The sequence below is a fragment of the Mus caroli genome, chromosome 3, assembly GCF_900094665.2.
Source record: "Mus caroli chromosome 3, CAROLI_EIJ_v1.1, whole genome shotgun sequence".
In the NCBI taxonomy this organism is placed as follows: Eukaryota; Metazoa; Chordata; class Mammalia; order Rodentia; family Muridae; genus Mus; species Mus caroli.
The window spans coordinates 70,854,137-70,860,634 of NC_034572.1; the positions used below are offsets into that span (position 1 = coordinate 70,854,137).

A 6,498-nucleotide genomic window follows, 5' to 3' on the forward strand; every position below is an offset into this window, starting at 1 on the left:
ATACTTTTGTCTTGCTTTGTTTGAAACTCATTTATAACTCTTACCAGATGAGTGGTACCTTCCAAGTTCAGCACTGAAACCATTACTTTAGAATAGCCTTTTTTAAGCAACCCTAGAATCATGTCAACAATGGTTTTGGGAGGAGCCTAGACCCTGTCTCTCATAAAATCAGTAATTTCAAATTTTTGACAAAAGCAATTCTCAGAGTACTTGGTATTATTAAAAAGTTCTAGTGATTCACAGGGCTCAATATTCAAATATGTAATATAAAGACATTGAAGGGACCTGTGCCATCCTATCTGCTAGGTGGAAACAAATGAGCAAGCAAAGGACTGAACTGAGATCAGATTCCTCACCTTCCCTAGGGTAGGAGAAGGGACAGGAGGGGGATGCTCACAAACTGATCTACCCCTTTACTCCATTCCAGCACAAATCACAGCTGATGATGCTGCCTGGGTCCCATGACCTGTGTACTTTAAAACCTGTACATGCTAGAGGAGCTAGAGCAACCTCCTAGTCCTGACTCTTTCAGATGGATATCTCTGATGATCATATATTGTTAACGTGACTGGCATTTAGACTAACCTCAGAGATGTGCTCCTGGGAACATCTCTAAAGGCAGCTCTAAAGAGGAATAGATCCCTGAAGTACCTTCATCCCACATGGAGAGGTGCTGAACTAAATGACAAGGAGAAAGCAAATCCAACATCAGAATCAGTGCCCTCTGCTTTGTAACTGTAAAAACAATGTAAACAGCCACCTCAGGTGTCTCCCAAGACAGCCAAAGTGTATTAGCTACCTTGCAGTCCCCATTATGGTAAATTGTACCCTCATACCTGAGACAAAATAAATTACCTCTTTAAGGCATTTTAGTTATTTTGTCACAGCAGCAAGGAAAGTAACTAATACTGCACCCACACATCACATCTGGACCACACAGGAGAGAGAACCAAAAGCACTCTAAGAAACCACTATAAATCAGCCAATATCTCATATCAACAAGATGAAAGACAGAAACTACATGGACAGATCAGCAGAGGCAGAGAATGAATCGGAAAATGTTCACATTCATTCATGATTTTAAAAATATACACAAAATAGGCAAATTAATTTGTCTCAACACAAAAAGTCAAATATGAAAGGCTATAGTGTTAATTTGAGGAGCGACAGCAACGCAAGATGGCAGCTACCACAGGCTCGGGTGTGAAAGTCCCTTGAAATTTCCCACTGTTAGAAGAGCTGAAAGAAGGCCAGAAAGGAGTAGGCGACAGCACAGTTAGCTAGGGTTTGGAGGACGACATGGACATGACACTTACAAGATGGACAGGCATGATAATTGGGCCTCCACGGACAATATATGAAATCCGAATATACAGCCTTAAAATAGAATGCAGGCCTAAGCACCCAGAAGCACCCTCATCTGTAAGATTTGTAACAAGAGTCAATATGAGCGGCGTGAGCAGTTCAAATGGAGAAATAGATCCAAGAGCCACGGCAGTGCTGACAAAGTGGCAGAACTCCCACAGCATCAGTCATCCTGCAGGAACTGCGGTGCCTGATGATGTCAGAAGAGAACGTGAAGCTGCCACAGCCACGAGGACAGTGTTACAGCAATTAGTCATCAAGACCCCGGACTCCCCTCCCCATCCAACCGAAGTCTTCATTTTCCACAGTAGTGAATTTTCTAGATACATCTATAGACCTCAAAGTACTGGAGAGGAAGCCCCAATCAGACTTCATCATGAGACACTGTTCTGATACTAACTTCTTGTACATTTGAAATACTTAAGTTGTGCTATGTAACATCATCTGTCGAGTGTAACCGCTGTCTGCCTGGTTGAACTTCTGGGATCAAGAAGGTGTTGAAATTGGTTTCCTGTGGAAGCAGTGGGCACAACTAACACAACTGTGAACAGACACGTCACACAATTACCTGATGCTGGCCCTTGGCCTAGGTCTGCCTTTGCCTGCCCTGCCCTCCTCCACAGCTGTGTGGTGGTCCTTAGAATAGATGGGAAGGCTTCAGGTAGCAGCCATGGGACTGACTACTGCTGAACTTGGGGCGCTTTGGCTGCACCCCTGCTTTCTTAAGTCTTAAGTGATGCCCCATCCAAGCCAGGGTCCCCACTCCTCTACTTCCACCCTTGGCCAAAGCGTAGATTGTAACCCTCCCCTGCCCTCTAAAATTGACCGAGGGTAGGAAATTCAGGGCTTCTCATCTCCCTACCTTTATTAAGGCATGCTGCTTTCCCTGCCTCAACCCTCTTGTTGCCCAACACCACCCAACACTTGCTGTGGCCAGAAGCCATCAGATGAGGTTGGAAGAGCCTGGCCTCCCTCTCTTAGCTCCGGACCACACTCACCTGCCACCAGTCTAGGAAGGGAGTGCCAGGTCCTTGGCCCTGCTGCTACCATCAGCCCTTCAGCTTTGCACTCAGGTCTTGAGGTGAACAGAGCAGTCACAGGGTGACTCAGACCAGCCAGCGCTCAGGGTCCTTGGTGGATATATGCCTAGAGAAAGGCCATTTGAAGATTCATCAGTGTGCACAGTTCTGTGTTGGTTCCTTTTCCCATAATTCCTTTGCTTTTACACATTGAAGAGGTTCGAACAGGACTCTTGAGTCAACCTAGTCACCCATCGGGTCTGATGTGGAGTCTGACAGCTAGAACACCAGGCCCTGACCCTGCAGACTCAAGTTTCAATGTTGCTCCTCAGACCCTCTGCAGGGACCTGGAGGAGCTCTGTGTCACCACGTTTGCAGATCACTTGCAGTTCCGTGGGCTTGGCCTCCTGGCTCATTGCCATGTCCCCCTCTTTGTTCAGGACCAGTAAATGTTGAAATGTGAATGCATACAGAAATAAACGCAATTCGTTGTGCTGGGGAGAAAAAAAAAAAAAAAGAGTGTAAATTTGAAAGACTCCTCTACATTTTGGCCCAAAGAAAGATACTGATTTTAACATTTCTACTCAAAATAAAAGTATAGATTCTATAAGGGTGATCTTAGAAGAGTGATGAGTTGGCATTCAGTATCTCTTTCTTATAGATTACTAATTCAATATGTGGAACACTCTGATATTTATTTCCAAACTATTAAAACAAAACTTTGATAAAATACTAAGAACCCAAGTCTCCATTTCCCCAGTCATTCTGAATCTTTTTCTTGCTTTTTTCTGTTTCTTTGACAAAGAGGTTTTTCAGTGGTCACTCCAAAAACTAACTCGAAGTTCACTTATATCCCAGGCTATTATCTTAACTCTCGAAATGTGCATGGTTATCAAAAAGAAGCACTTTCAAGTGTGGGAAGTAAGAGAAAGAGAGTTTAAACAGAATGTGATGGAGACAGATGGAAGTTCACTTAAAGGAATTTGGGAGAGGTCTTTGAAAGTATATACAACTTGAGTTTGGATAACCTACTGGGAGGCTTACTCTAAAGAAGGTTGATTTCTTTCTTTCTTTCTTTCTTTTTTTTTCTTTTTTTCAGCAGTCATTCATTGCCAACAGCTATTTGTCTAAAGGTAGAGCCTTCTAAGATTTTTCCATATCAATTTTGCATGTTCTGTTATTGTTGTGGTACTGTTTAGATAATAATATTATTAATGCTTATGGGTATGGCTTCCCTGTCATACATAGAATTTATCCTCTCTGAGATACATTCATATGATCAGAACTCAATGGACTCAGCAGGTTCTCTCTCAGCAGGTTCTCTGTCTGTCTGTCTGTCTGTCTGTCTGTCTGTCTGTCTGTCTCTCTCTGTGTGTGTGTGTGTGTATGAGTATGAGTAGGAACTACAGAATAAATCATGAACTTCAAAGAGAATGGAGAGCACAAAAAATCAGATGGGAGGAGTAAGAGATATGGTATTGATATAAGTATATTACTCACACAATCCTCAAAAATTATATTAAATTTAAAGTTAAAGAAAAGAAGAAAGTATATCCATTTACCATAGTGGGGTCATCATCCAAGGCCAGAACTCAAGGTAGGAAGCTTAGAGGTAAGAACCGAGGCAGAGAACATAGAGAAATGCTGATTTATCACTTGTTTTTCATGAAATCAGTGACATTGGATTTAACCCTCTGTTACAAAAAGTAATCAAATAGCCAACAAGCCAATGTAAATCAAATTTCCAAAGAGATTTCACAAGATCAAATAGTGATAATCAAAAGACAGAAAAAAAGTACCACAATAAATACGAACATAGAAGGGAATCCTTATGTGTTATTCATCTACGGATGATATTACCATCATTATGAAGAAGGGTGTGGGAATTAGATCTATTCAAAGATATAACTATGCCAACTTTGAGTATATCTACAAATGAAATGAGATCAGCATGCAAAAATATATGGTACCTGCATGTTTGTTATTATAAAATTCACTGTATGTAAGAAAAGGAATCACCTTAGACATCCAATTGATGAATGCATAAGCCAAGTTCTGTATTGTAATGAATTTAACGTTATATAGTTACACAAAGTAGAAGATCAGGACCCTCAGCCTAAGACCTGATACCATAGATTTGATAGAGAAAAATTTAGAGAAAATGCATCAAAAAATAGTTAAAGGAATGTGGTTTGTGAATGGAGATCTTAATAACAAATGGTGAGAAGTCACTTAAAGACCAGGAAATGAACTGTGAGTGCTGAACAGAATACATTGAAGTGCTGAGGGGATTTTCAAAGAAAAAAGAAAATTAAAACCAAAGGACATTACTGGAGACTTATTACAATAATCATAAACAAAAAGAGAAAAGACAGTGTTGTTTGTGGAGTTATAGAGAGTGGCCCTCCTCTGCACTCTGGGTAGAAATGCACACTGGAGTACATCCTGTGCCATGAAACAAGCAGGCACTTCATTTACACATAAAATCTAAAACTGAATTGCAAGGAACTCAAGAATACAATCATGAGGCTGAGCAGGAGTCTTCAGTGGGAGACAAGAGAGGCTTGTTCATGGGTACAACACTACAATTAAATAGTTAAAGAGAATAAATATATTCTGATGTGATATGGCAGATAAGCTATAGTTTACAATAACATTATGAACTATAAAACAGCAGTGGGAAGATATCTAATGTTCCTAGATAATGATGATTTACAAAGAGAAATTTTAAAAAAGTGCCAGCTTGATTCTATGTTATCAGAAGGGAATGAAGGACAAATACAGCACTTTCCTGTTCATTAAGTCCTGCTGGAGGACAAATTTCATATCAAACAAATTAAGAAACTAAAGCCTGAAAATAGCCTTTGAAAGACACTACTGAGTTCATATCAGATTCTGGATATATGTGTATATATATATATATATATATATATCCACACAATAAGGTGATTCCTTATATATACACACATACACACAAAAAAGTACATATATATATATATGTATATATATATATATATATATATATATATATATATATATACATATTTGGGTAGGGATTTTCATAACTCCTCATGAAATATCTGCCTGTGTCCTAATTAGAACAATCAAATTAATAAAAGTTCATATAAAATCATTTATTCACATCCATATGAAAAAAAATGACTATCAAGACAAAAGGAGGTTTAAATTATCAATAGAAAAATCAGATCTTTATGCTAAAGCAGTCATTACCAGTCAAAATTTGTCTAACTGTCCGTTGCCACATGCTAATCTGACAGTGCTCAAACCCTCTGTTCTACAATGCCAGCTTTAGTTGGAAAATTCATTTGGGGCAGGTACCTGAATTACATTAGCAATTATAAACCATGTAGTACACATTTCCTTCACTGGCTGTGGTATTTTCTTTCTGAGAAATATCTCTTGTCTCCTCCTGAGGGAACCATATAATAGAAAAGAATCTCACTGGCAGTGTGTATCAAGAATTGTTTCTTGAATACAGTGTCATGCATCACAGGTCCACTGTTCAGAGGCTTTTTGCTTCCCTTCAAAACACTGGCTTTTGAGGACATCTATATCAGCCCCTCAAAATGGGAAGTTCTGAAAGCTGGCATTTGAATTGTATAAAAGGAGATGAGCCCCACATTACAAGAATCATCAAAAGGAAACCCAGCCCCTTCACTCTTTCGTGGCATATCTAGGACTTTTCTAGCCCTCCACAAATAAAGCAGTGTGTGCTCTACACTTTCAAAGATTAATCATTCTGCAAAATGTTGTGCAACAACAGGATAAAAATTAAATAAAGGCAGATGCCAAAAGGACCTGCTGCTGTATTCTATGATATAAACAACAACAACAGCAAAAGACTGAGTATTGGTCTTGCTTTCTTTTCAACTATCATGGAACAGGGACGAGTCTCAAATACAAATCAAATATATAATCCCATCCAGCTCCACAAGCTATGTGGGAGACTCACTGTTGAATGTCTTAAAACCTCTGCACACATACACTGCAAAAACAGACTAAATGGGGTTTGAGTGTTTGCATGTCAACATCAATATGAAAATAGAATAAATTTCAAATTATTATCATATATTTACAAATCTTATTCTATTTG

The 6,498-nt window shown here is 39.3% G+C and overlaps 1 pseudogene; it reads left to right on the top strand.

Annotated features, from left to right (window-relative positions):
* Positions 1 to 1,179: 1,179 nt before the first annotated feature.
* On the top strand, positions 1,180 to 1,618 carry LOC110291684 (annotated as a pseudogene).
* The last annotated feature ends 4,880 nt before the right edge of the window (positions 1,619 to 6,498 follow it).